General features: G+C 41.4%; 1 protein-coding gene across 6 annotated transcripts in view; it reads right to left on the bottom strand.

Moving 5' to 3' along the window:
- The window catches only part of Otud7b (OTU deubiquitinase 7B), a 56,649-nt gene extending 52,805 nt beyond the window's left edge, over window positions 1-3,844 (bottom strand). For 4 of the 6 annotated variants that reach the window (XM_020155761.2, XM_074048222.1, XM_020155763.2 and 1 more), the window contains exon 1: window positions 3,532-3,844. The gene's annotated coding sequence lies outside the window, so the exon portion shown is untranslated. Of the gene's footprint in view, window positions 1-3,497 lie in introns of all 6 variants that reach the window. The other 2 variants (XM_020155762.2, XM_074048223.1) reach the window with 1 other exon arrangement.
- Between the last annotated feature and the right edge of the window lie 8,887 nt (window positions 3,845-12,731).

The raw sequence follows: 12,731 nt of genomic DNA, 5'->3' as shown, positions 1-12,731 counted from the left end.
TGTCCCTGAGTTCCTAGACCATTAAATCCATCCTTTGTTCAAGGACCTACAATGACTCTATTGACCCTTCAATCAACACTCAACAGTCTGGCTTCTGAGTCCCCACCATCCTCCCAGGACTTGACCAACCTACATTCTCTCTAGTCACTCTCATGTATTCTCCCACACACACGACTTAGTCATTCATACCATCACTGCACACTGCACATTCTATACTTTCTTTGGAAGATCCTTTTCTTTCCTTTTACTCCTACAGAAAAACTATTTCATTTACTTGAATGTTCATGCTTATTTTATAGCTACTGATAGAGAAGTAACTTGTCCCAGGTCACATAGTAAAAAAGAGAACAATGTTTGAACCAAGGCCCATGTGATTGCATAGTCCATACTTTTTTTTAATGACTAATCCATAACCTCCAAGCCCATTTCAAAATTCACTGATTCAGAAAACTCCCCTAGTTTGTCTGTCTGTTATTTCAAGTTCTCTTAGCCCTTAATACTCTACTTGTAGCACATTAAGTTTGGTTTCATTTAGAGGTTAGTTCCTAAATGTTAAAGCGTCCAGTAATCTACCTTCCTCCTTTACTTGCCATGCCCTGCTCCAAGGGAAAGGACAGGTGCTTTACATATCTCCCCAAAGACTGTCAGTGGAGCTTGGACACTGTTTTATCCATAGGAGTGTACAATCATTATGCACAAGGATTTATTTTTTAAAAAGAAAAGGATCTTTTCATCTATCATACTAAAAAAATCAACTGAATTCAGAATTCTTGATAAAACTTTCCTTGCCTCCACCTTCCAATTACACAAAATTTTAATTATCTGTATTTATCAAGAGCTATTCAGAAGATTTCACAGTCTGATATTCCACAGCTCCTGAGTTCCATAGGAATGATACTGCTGAGATCACATTTCAAAGCATTGTTTGAGCATTTCCCTTTAGTAAGATAAATGCTTGAGGTAAGAAGAGGGTACACTTCCCTAGAGAAATGCCCACACCAGTGTGCAGACATACACACAGGTACATGCATACTATAATGGCTTCTGCCAGCATCCTTAGCATGCTTGAGATAATCAAGAGCTCCAAAGCTTTAACAAGTGGTACTTAGTGCCAGTTAGCTGAAAACTTATTTTTACTAGACAGGCGCTTTAACCCACTAAGCAACGGCAAAACTTATTTTCAATACTGAATTATTCCATCATAACTCAGTTATTTACAATGAATCTCACGATACCAAACAAAATGTTCTGAGAACTGAGAATAGTTGAGAATAGTGGTGGATTACTGGACTCTATACACTTATTCCTAGGTTTATTCAACCCCTTCAATACTCACCCTGTAGAATAATATATGCAGTTCAATTAAGGACAGTTACTAGGTATAGATATAAATAGAATTTGCCCGAATATCATATTGGCACCAACCCACACAGACTAAAACAGCTGCCGATAGTCAAGACTGGGAGGATACGTGTCATTTTTTAAAATTAAGACTTTAGTCTCCAAATCAAATCTCTTTTCTCTAAAGCATCTCAAAAGACAGAGCAATTAAGCAATTAATGTCTCAGGAACATATAACTTGTTGGTGACATATCACTACCAATGTCTAACCAACAATTAGCATTCATTATTGGTCATTCTGCCTTACACAAGACATCAGACACCTTTTTTCTCCCCTCAGGGAGTCTTTGGTACTCAATGAAAGGGATAAGCCAATCAGGCAACAATAACCAAAATAATTAGTAATAGTTTGGAAACTATCTTCCAACTTTCTTTCCTGCTTGAATGCATAATGCCTAAAGAACATATCTGCTCAATTCTAAATTATTCATGCTAATGGATAATTATTGACAGAAAGATGCTGATAATCCAAAATGAGAGGGAAAATCGAAAAAAATCTATTTTGGTTTTGGAATATATGTTTTCAGCATATTTACCTTCTCAATTATTCCTAGCATGAGCTAATATTTACATTCATTTGCAATCTCTAAGTACATAGTAACTGGCCACTTAGTCGGGGGAGGTGCTTTGAGGCATGCCAGTTTGCTAGTGAAAATTAGAACACACTGCTACACCAGTTTCATTTATTTTACAGTTCTGTTCAGCCTTCAAAATATCAATAGACTGGCACAGCACGTTGGTTGCTAAACTTTAGAAGACCTGCTTGAAAAACAATGTCAGAGAAAATAATTAATTCTTCATTATTTACCTAGAATGTATTCATTTGTGCACAGTAAACGTTTAACTACAAGTCTGATTCTCCCTGGCCACAGCAGCCTAAGTCCCTGCGGACTTCTCCACCCCATTAGGAATGTAATCTCGTTTATTAGGAAGGAAATATTTTTTAATATTTTTCAAAGTTATATAATATAGAAATCTTTTTAAAAATTATTTAGGAATTAGTTACTTTGTACCAGTCTAAACACCACCACCTCCTCTCTCTACACTCCTTTCCCACCTTTGAAATAGGTTCAAAAAGACAAAGAGCTCCAGCCTCCTCAAAGATCTCCTAAATATACAGCAGAAGCCAAAGACTGAAAAATTACCAGCCTTGCTTTTCTAAATAAACATTTTATGTAGTGCTTATAAAAAGATAAAGAAGACAAAAAGTCAAAGACCTGCTAATTCTTGGCTTTGCATTCATGAAAACTCCCTATAAAGTTTGGGCGGGGGGAACCTCTTACATAAAATTTCACCAGTCTGCTGCTTTCAACTTTCCAATATTTACATCTGTATTATGCCCGGAGAAGCCACCTAGGTTAAGACAGCCACACTACCACGAGCGGGGAGAGAAAAAGAGAGAAACTCAAAGAGCTGGTCCTTGTGAGCCGACAAGCTAAAAATACGCCGGCCCAGTAAACAAATCCCATTCCATCCCGACCAGAGCCACACCGTTAACCTAGTAATTATGAGAAGAGTGAGATCACGCAGCCCCCGGCTTACTCATCTCCAGCTTCTAAAGTTTCCATCGGCTCACGGCAACTTTTCTCTTTTCTAAAGTTCAAAAACCAGCCTGCCTTCCTCTCTCGCTCTCTCTCTTTTTCGCTCTCTCGCTCTCTCATACACACATATCTTTTTTCACTCCCTCCATTACTGGACGCACCTCGGCTTGCCTATCGATAAGGAGAACCAGCTTGTTTTCTTTTCATTTTACTTTGATAGCGACGTTAAAGTCAACTTTATCCTACCATGGGGATGGTAGCCTACATGTTAAGCACCCTAAAAAACTCCACCATCCGTCCCCAAAAGTCTAGCTAACCAAAAGGGGACCGTCCAAACTGCCCAGCCCAGTTTCGGGAGGCCAGGAACCCGGGTCTCTGAGCGCGGGACGCAGGTGAAAGGCAGGCATAAGAGGGGAAAGGTGGGGACGAAGCAGGGAGCAGTCAAGCGAGGAGGGGGTGCTGAGGTGAAATACAATCAGGAAGGAGAAGGGGGGCAGTGGAGACCAGAGGGGCAGAGTTTGGGACTCTGAAGAGGCGGGAGCGGCGGGAACAGACCGGGGAAGGTGTCAGGGCTGGGGGTCTCCGTTACCCTCGCGACTCTCGGGGCAAGGCCCTAGGCCGGGGCGGAGCACGGGGCCCGGCCGCCTCTCCTCATTCCTCGGCAGTGACCCCGGGGTCCGACCGGCCCCTCCCCCGACGACGACGACGGAGCCGGAGGCGGTGGCGGACACTGCGACCGCGGCTGTGACTCCACTCAGGAGCTGGAGCTGGAGCCAGACAGGACTGATCGGGACTGGTCGCTCCCAGTGGCTTTTTGCCTGCTCCACACCCGGTCGCCACTCCGACTCCGGCAGCTGGCTCGGGATCGGTGGCTTTCGACCGTCCGGCCGGAAACAAGCGCCAGTTTCCGGCCGGAGCGGGTTGGTGGTGACACCCAAGCCCCCCCCCTTGCTCCCCACCCCCGGCCTCCTCCCTCCCTCCCTGGCCCGCCCCGCCCCGCCCCGCCCCTCCCCGTAACAGCCCCGCCTTCTGCGCCGCTCCTGGGTCTGCGGCCACTTTGGCGCTTGCCCCGTGCGTGACCCTGTGCTCTCCTGGCCCGCATCCCTAAAGCCCTGGTCTGATTCATTCTTGAATGCGAGCTGGAGGGGTCCGGGTGGACTCTTAAGACTTTAGGGTCGAATCACTTGCCCTTTGGGAAGAAGCAGCAAGAGGCGGGGTAGTTTTAGAAAGGTGAGAGGGATGAAAGTACTTTAGAAGACTGAAATTCTAGTTACTCTACATAGAAATCTTTCTGGACTAACCAGAGAAAAATAAACGCTTCTTCCAAACCAGTCTCCGCCCAGTTGTGCATGCCCCTTGTTCTGTCACGTTTGAGTGAACATGCCCTTCTTTATAAATACTTAATATTTACTTCCCTATTGACACATTTGCCTTAGACTGTTAGCACAATCAATAAACGTCATATAGTGCTTTCGTTTGCAATGTCTTTTGCAACTCTATAGCATAAATTAACTCAAATATACATTGAGTCCCTACTATGTGCAAGGCAGTGTGCTCAGTGATTTTGGAGATACAAAACAAAAATCAACAAGACGTAATCTCAGACGTTAAAGAGTTTACATTTTAGTACAATTCATAAACTTATTTTTTATAAGGCAGAACTCATATACGTGCCAGGTGGGTTACAATGGGCTACAGGCTGCCATTTAGTAGGATCTTTCATATTGGTTAAATGAATGACTACATATTAGAATATGGACTGTATAAAATAAGAAAAGCCATCCGGCGCCAGTGACTTATGTCATAATCCTAGATATTTGGGAGGCTAAGATCTAGAGGATCGCGGTTCCAAGCTAGCCCAGGCAAAACAGTTTGCAAGACCTCACTTCAATGGGAAAAAAAATCTGGGTGTGGTGATACATGTTTGTCATCCCAGTGACAGCAGGAAGCCTGAAAAATAGGAGGATCATGGTCCAAATCAACCTGGGCAAAAAGCAAGTACCTCCATCTAAAATAACTAAAGCAAACAGCTGGAGGTATGGCTCCAGTGGTAAAGCACCTGCCTTACAAACATGAAGCCCTGGGTTCAAACCCCAGTTCTGCAAAAAGAAAAGCTACCGTAATGTCTCTTTAATAACAAACTCCAAAATGGGGTTAGCCTCTGCTATAATTAAGCCAAAGAAATCCTAAATTTTCATTCAGATTCCTAACAATTGGCAATTGGTCTGTATATTCAAAATAGTGATTATTCTCTAAATTATATTCATTAGGCCTTATGTAAAAACAAGTATTACTATCAACTTTTCTTTTTGCACACTGCTTCCTGAAGCTCTCAGTTTCTGATTGGGAAGGATGGAGCATAGCTATTTAGAATTATCCAGCTCAGACTAGGAAACTGACACCTGAAACATGAAACTTCCAGATGGCTATGTCTCTTGGGGATACCTTTAGGTTTAGAGTTGAAGATTTAGGGCTGGGCCTAGAGACATACATACGCATGGCTGCTAAACAGGTCAGAGTACCTTGCATGGGACAGGCCCAGGACCTACAATACAGGTTAGTAAGCAGAGTCATTTGGCCTAAGCTTCAGGCATTCAGAGACCACAAATTTGGGCTGCTGGTCAGTGGCAAATTTGAGAGGAGTAGGATGAGATTTGGTGACCTCTGCTGATTCTAACTGAACTCCCACCTCTTGTTAGCTAAATCTAAGTGGGAAGGCATATTCACAGATAAAGAGCTGTTTTCACCAAGGCCCTCCAGGACCAAGTTATGCTCATCTTTTGACTGTCTTCCTAGTCTTAACACACTACCACAGACTCATTAGCACCAGGTATGAAGTTAAAGACATTCTCCACCCTCAGAACAAGGCAGTCTTTTTCTTTTGACAATGACCACAAAAAGTTTCCAGTTTCAAAATCTGGGCCAAGTTGCTGGCCAAAGTCATTTAAGTAACCACACATTATAGGTCTGCCTAGAAATTTAGGGACCAGGAAGTGATGGGGTTGCAGTTGCTTTGTGCCTGTTTCTTACTCTGACCATCCATCACTCATTGTTGTTTGTGCAGTTGCTCAATGGGCTGCTTGTTTTTGGTCAGCTCAGGCTGTGTGGGCAGCAGTGTGGTCAGCTGGGCTGGGAGCCAGGCCACCTGGGTTCTGGTCCCAGCTCAGCCAGTCCCTGATCCATTAAGTGACTCCCTTCCCTATCATATGTGTTGGTTTCTCAGCCTAGAAACTAAGAGCCTCTTTTCTTGTGATGTGCAGCCATTCAGGCTGTCACTATGTTAGATGCTCTGTCTGATATAGATGGTCACAGCAGCCTGAACACAGCTGATCATTTTTTGCTGCCAGGTAGAAGAATAGGAAGAACTTCAGTGAAAGCGACCAATGTACACAAGGCCACACACCCTCATCTGCTATTCAGTTCAAAGTTCTAAAGTTCTTTTCCACCCTACTGACCTGTTTTGTTTACTCATCTTAGCAGTTCTCAGGGCTGCTTCAAGTTGCTCTCTAGGTTTTTACTTTATTTTAAACAAGAGCAGAAAAACCAGAGCTCTGTGTTTCACAAGAGAAAATTAGAGTCTCTATACTGGACCTAACAGGTAGAGTGAATGAAAATGTTCAGAGAAAGCTATATTGTTGTTAACCAGGGAAAAAAGAAAAGAGAGAAAAATTATTTGCATTTATATGCTTTTGTGGTGGAAAAGAAAACCAAACCAAAATAACTTCCTTTCCACCACACCACCACCACTATAATTTAGACCAGTGGTTCTGGGGAGGTTTAAAAATGATGTAGTGTACGTGCCTAGGAACCTCAGACTACATCTGAAATCTTGGGACTGAAGACTGTGAATCTAAATAATATATATCCAGAACTCTTTTAAAGTTAAACACATTCCTAGAAATGAAAATAGATGTCCAGGGCTAGCTAGTGGCATGCCTCAAGTGATACAGCATTTGCCTAGCAGGCACAAGGTCCTGGGTTTAATCCCCAGTTCTGAAAAAAAATAAAATAAAATGAAGACAGAAAATATATGTCCGTGAAAACTTATACATGAATGTTCATAAGAATTTCATTTATAATAGCCCCAAATTAGAAACATCTCAAATGACCACAAACAAAAAAATGGGCACCTATAATGTTCATATCATAGAATATATTTTTTTAAATAAACTACCTTTCAACACAATATGGATAGACCTCAAAATCATTTCTTGAGGGCTGGTTGTAGAGCTCAGTTGTAAAGTGCCTGTTTAGTATGCATGGGGGCCCTGGGTTGAAACCTCAACATGGCAAAAAAAAAAAAAATCATTTGTTGGAGAAAAAAAGCCATTTATATAAAATTCAAATTCAAGAACAGGCAAAAATAATCTTGATAATAGAAATCAGCCATGTTTACCTATTGGGAGAAAAGTAAAGATTGACTAGAAGGGGATACCAGGGAACTTTCTAAGGTAATAAAAATATTCTGTACCTTGCTGAGTGGCTATTGAACATGAATATCATATTGTATACTTAAGATCACTATGTGTGAATTTTTAACTCAACTCAAAAAATAGAAAAAACTATCCAGGGTTCCTTTCTAACACTTAAGAGGATTATAAATTTATTTTTAGGGATGGAGACATGGCTCAAGGTGTAGAGTACTTGCCTACCAAGCACAGGGCCCTGAGTTCAAACCCCAGTACCATCTAAATAAATAAATAAATAAATATTTGTGGATCATTGGATTGATATTTGCTTCACCCATTAGACTCTGAAGCTCCTTGAAGTAAATTCACCATTTCATGTACAGTAACTGGAATAGTATTTGACCTATGGCACCCAATTCATCCCTTATCTATTGAATGAATGAATGAATTGGTAGCCAATTGGCAGTTGATAAATGTTGCTTGGGTAGCTTATCATTTCACATCAAGAGTCTTATAAAAAAAAAGTATAAGCATAACTGAAACTAGGTGCAGCGTACTGTACATGCCTATAATCCCAGCACTGAGGAGGCAGAGGCAGAGGCAGAAGGATCCAGAATTTGATCTTTTTTTTCTCTTTTCCAATGCTCTCTCAGACATAGTGGTTGCTTAACCAATGTCCATCCCCCTTCTTCCTCCTTGCTTACAGAACCTTGATTATGTTCAAGTAGCTATCCTTCTATGTGTGGCTCTGAGCTTTAGGGGAGATTGGTTCCAGCGGAGGGGATGGGGCTGAGTGGGAGAGTTACTGGTGAAACATTGATAGATGATGAGATTCTATTCCATTGTCAGCGCTTGGTTTAGGCAGATGATAGAGTTCTGACTAATGAAATGCAAAGAAGTCTACTGGAGGCTTCTTCTGGGAAAGATTTCTTTGTTCTTACAAGGACAAAAAGAAAGAATAAATTACTTTGTTCTGCTGTTGCATATTATTGTGTTTAGAAATGTTGAGCTGGTCAGAAGACGAGGTAATATACTAAGGATAGGAGAACAAAAAATTTTAAAGAATCTGGGTCTTTAGTGAATGACTAAATTTACCAACACTTCGGTAGTCTTCTTGAAATTCTTATTATATGAGACAATACATCTTCCTTATTATTTAAGTCATTTTGAATTAAAATTTTCTGTTACTTATAACCAAAAGCATCTCAACTAATTAAATATTAACCAAAGCCAAAATTCCTTAGCCTGCTTTGTAAGATCCTATACAGCCTGACCCCCAAGTCTAGTCCTAACCCCAGAATATCACAGCTTATTAATTTTCTTCTCTACATTTGTATTCTACTTCCTGTACTACCACTGGTGTGCTGGTAAATATTAACAGCCAGCTCTCCAGAGAGGAAAAGCCCTGATTTGTAGCACTTACCAATTTCCATAGTACAAATATTCCTATGATGATTTTATACTACCAATATGATGTAACTGAACAAGGAGTTGGGAAGAGACAGTAAGATACGGCTTGAGTTGACCTCAGCACACCACTGTGTTACTGCCCAGGGACCACCCAAGCCCTTCCCCACTTGTTGATTATTAGTGATCAAGAACCGCCCAGGTTTTTCCTTTCCCATAGGTTAGCATAGGTCTTAAAAGCACCTGGAAACAGGAAGAGCTGTCTCTTTCTCTGCTTCTGCCTCATAAATGGCCCATCATAACTCTTCTCCCAAACCCTTAATAAACTCCCTTACTGCATCCATGAGTTCTGCCTGGATATGAATCTGGATTTTCTGTTTAACAACAGCTACAACATTACTACCCAACTTTCTGCCCTATCTGTAAGTTTTCTCCCAAGGTAGAGTTTCTAAACTAAAAATGACTTTACCAATCAATTGGAATTTGGCAATTGCCTTGAATCGTTCATTTTCACAAGTATTTGTTTGTCATCAACTACTTTGTGAATAAATGAAAAACAGAAGAATGATAAATATGTCAATTATATAAATATGTCAGATTACCTTCCTGTACTTCCTAAATCTCGCTAGGATTAGGCATTAGGGGAACTCCTAAGAAGAAAATCTCTGCCTGTAGGCCCTATGAGCACTCAAGATCACTGAAGGTACTTTATCATAAACAGGATTTATCAGTTCACAATTATTGCAAGTGCCTTTCCTGGGAGAGCTGTGTTAGGACATTAGCTAAAGGGCTCTTGACAAGATTGGGTATGTTCCTATTCTGGTCCCGACAAATCCCCTGAGGTTATAAGAACAGGCTTTTAACGCCTTAAAAGGCCAAAAGGTAGGTAAAAAGGCAAAGCCACTTCCTTAGGCAGTAAGGAGAACAATTAATACCTTATGTAATTGGAATGGCAGCCAGGTGGGTCAGCTTCATCTCCACCTCACAGGTGACACACCCTCAGCTTGGAGGAAGTAAATAAAGTCTGCCAACACATTGGCCGAGGCAAATGAGGGGAAGTGCAGGGATAGAATGATTAAGTCACTCTGCCCTCTGACCAGGTCAGCGCTAGGAGGAGACCAGCCAAACTCAGGCTACTAGAAACTGACAGCACATTCAGGGTATAGAAGATGTGAGTCTGCATCACACTTTGTTTATTGCTCAGACACTCACTTGAACTCTACTTGTTCATGCCTCCCCCCTTTTTTTTTTATGTGACCAGTGGCCTATATTGACCTGTATAGGTGCTGCATACAAAAAATGTCTTTCTTTATTACAAATATTTGTTCTTTTCCTGCATCAGAGAACTCTGGGGCTGGGTGGCTGTATCTATCTGGCATGTACTGGAATCTCTCAGTGATGTACTGTCTGACTCTTGGTTTCCAGATTGCTGAACTAACTCAAGCATTATGGCTGTTCCCGGGTTTCTTATGGTCTGTGAATGGATCATTGCAAAAACTCACAGAGAAGCAAATGGAAGATGTTTTTTACCTGGAAAAAAATCTGGACTTGAGCTGGGTACTGGTAACTCACACCTGTAATCCTAGCTACTCAAGAAGCAGAGATCAGAGGATGGCAGTTTGAAGCCAGCCTGGGCAAACAGTTCTTCAGACCCTATTTCAAAAAAAAAAAAAAAAACCCATCACAAAAAAGAGCTAGTGGAATGACTCAAGATGTAGGCCCTAAATTCAAATCCCAGTACCAAAAAAAAAAAAAAAAAAATCCAGACTTGAAAACTGTTACTATAGTTAAGTAACCTTCCTTGTTTAAGAAGGGATAAAATCCTGAAAAAAATTAGTAGTATAAGGGAGGGATCTATGGACGAGTACTCTAGAAGCACCCAGGGAAAAGCCTAAGAACTGAAGACATTTTAAAAAGAAAGTCATGAATATGATAGAAGAGAAGAAAGAAAACCTAGGAACTAAATAATGAGAACTAGTAGAAGGAGGTCCCGAATGCTAATCAGGGGTGCTGGTCCTATAACAGTTTTTAAGTGGGGTAACTGCCCCCCTCCAAGTAATACCCTTCTTCTCTCCTGGGCCACAGAGCACACACAAGTGACAGCTCCAATCTTACTAGCCAGTAAATGATGCTGAATCAAACACCAGACTATTTGTCTCAATGTCTAGTCTCTCTACATGGGCAATAGGGACTCAAGGAAATGGTACTTTAAGTTCCCACCATGTATAAGACATGCAAAGATGAAGTCGTTGCATGAGCATTCTTCTGCAAAACTGAGTTAGAAGTCCAAATCCTTTTCTGTTTGACACAATCCTTTTTCTTACCAAGCAGGGGAAAATATGACAAGTGCACAAAGGACTGTAGATATTCATTCCCAAAAGAATCTGAAAGGAGTACTTTTCTTTTTTTTGGACTCAGAGCTTTGTACTTGCTAGGCAGGTGCTCTACCACTTGAGGTATACCCGAGTGAAAGGACTACTCTTACTGCCACACAGTGTATTGTCCTGGGTTTTCTGCTTCCTGTGAGACATTCTGTTTGATCTTTATTTTCCTCCTCCCCTCTTTCTCTGTATGAATAGTATTTACAGGTCCTTATGCCACAAACAGCTTCCAACACTCAACTACTGTTAAGTGAGGCATAGACCAGTAAGTTGGTTTTGCTCTGGCCTGTTTTTGTAGGATGCACCAATACTGGACATACTCATATCTACTATGAGATAACACCAGACAGAGTTTGTACCAGTGTCCCTGCTTAAATCTCCTTTAGTATTTTTTAAGTGTCTGATACCTCTACACTGAATCATTGTATCAATTCCTTTCTCTCAATTTTCACTGCCAGGGTCCTAGCTCATTGCCTCTGACCTCAACTATTGTGAGAATACTCTACAACTGGTCTATTGCCTCTAATCTCTGTTCACCCATCTAGTCTGTATGGCTTCAGGCCACATCATTCCCCTGCTCAAAAGCCTTCAATTGTCCTTGAAGGGAAGTGAAGCCACTGCCAATAATAACAGTATTACTATCTTCCTTATCATTAATATAGTTGGCATTACACATCCCTGAGAGACTAGAAGAATTCAGAGAGCACTGTTTTGGAATTACCGTGTGACTGGGAAAAAATATGTTTATTTAAAACCAAAACTAACAAAGGCTACTGAGAAAATGATGTAATTCATATAGCAAAGAAATAATTCTTTACATCGCCTCCTATCCCCTAACAGAATCGGAAGAAGGGATGGTGGCTACTATAAGCCTCTTCTTATTCTTCTGAAATTCAAGGTGGGAACTGGAAGATTCTTTAAAGAATACTTGGCCAAAGTTATGGAAACAGCCAAGATGCCCCAGCACTGACGAATGGATTAAGAAAATGTGGTATCTATACACAATGGAATTTTATGCAGCCATGAAGAAGAATGAAATGTTATCATTCGCTGGTAAATGGATGGAATTGGAGAACATCATTCTGAGTGAGGTTAGCCTGGCCCAAAAGACCAAAAATCGTATGTTCTCCCTCATATGTGGACATTAGATCAAGGGCAAACACAACAAGGGGATTGGACTATGAGCACATGATAAAAGCGAGAGCACACAAGGGAGGGTTGAGGATAGGTAAGACACCTAAAAAACTAGCTAGCATTTGTTGCCCTTAACGCAGAGAAACTAAAGCAGATACCTTAAAGCAACTGAGGCCAATAGGAAAAGGGGAACAGGTACTAGAGAAAAGGTTAGATCAAAAAGAATTAACCTAGAAAGTAACACCCACGCACAGGAAATCAATGTGAGTCAATGCCCTGTATAGCTATCCTTATCTCAACCAGCAAAAACCCTTGTTCCTTCCTATTATTGCTTATACTCTCTCTACAACAAAATTAGAAATAAGGGCAAAATAGTTTCTGCTGGGTATTAAGGGGGTGGGGGGGAGAGGGAGGGGGCGGAATGGGTGGTAAGGGAGAGGGTGGGGGCAGGGGGGAGA

This window comes from Castor canadensis, chromosome 11 (genome assembly GCF_047511655.1).
Source record: "Castor canadensis chromosome 11, mCasCan1.hap1v2, whole genome shotgun sequence".
NCBI lineage: Eukaryota > Metazoa > Chordata > Mammalia > Rodentia > Castoridae > Castor > Castor canadensis.
The sequence above is the reverse complement of the archived record's forward strand: the minus strand, read 5'-3'. Positions and strand labels throughout refer to the sequence as shown.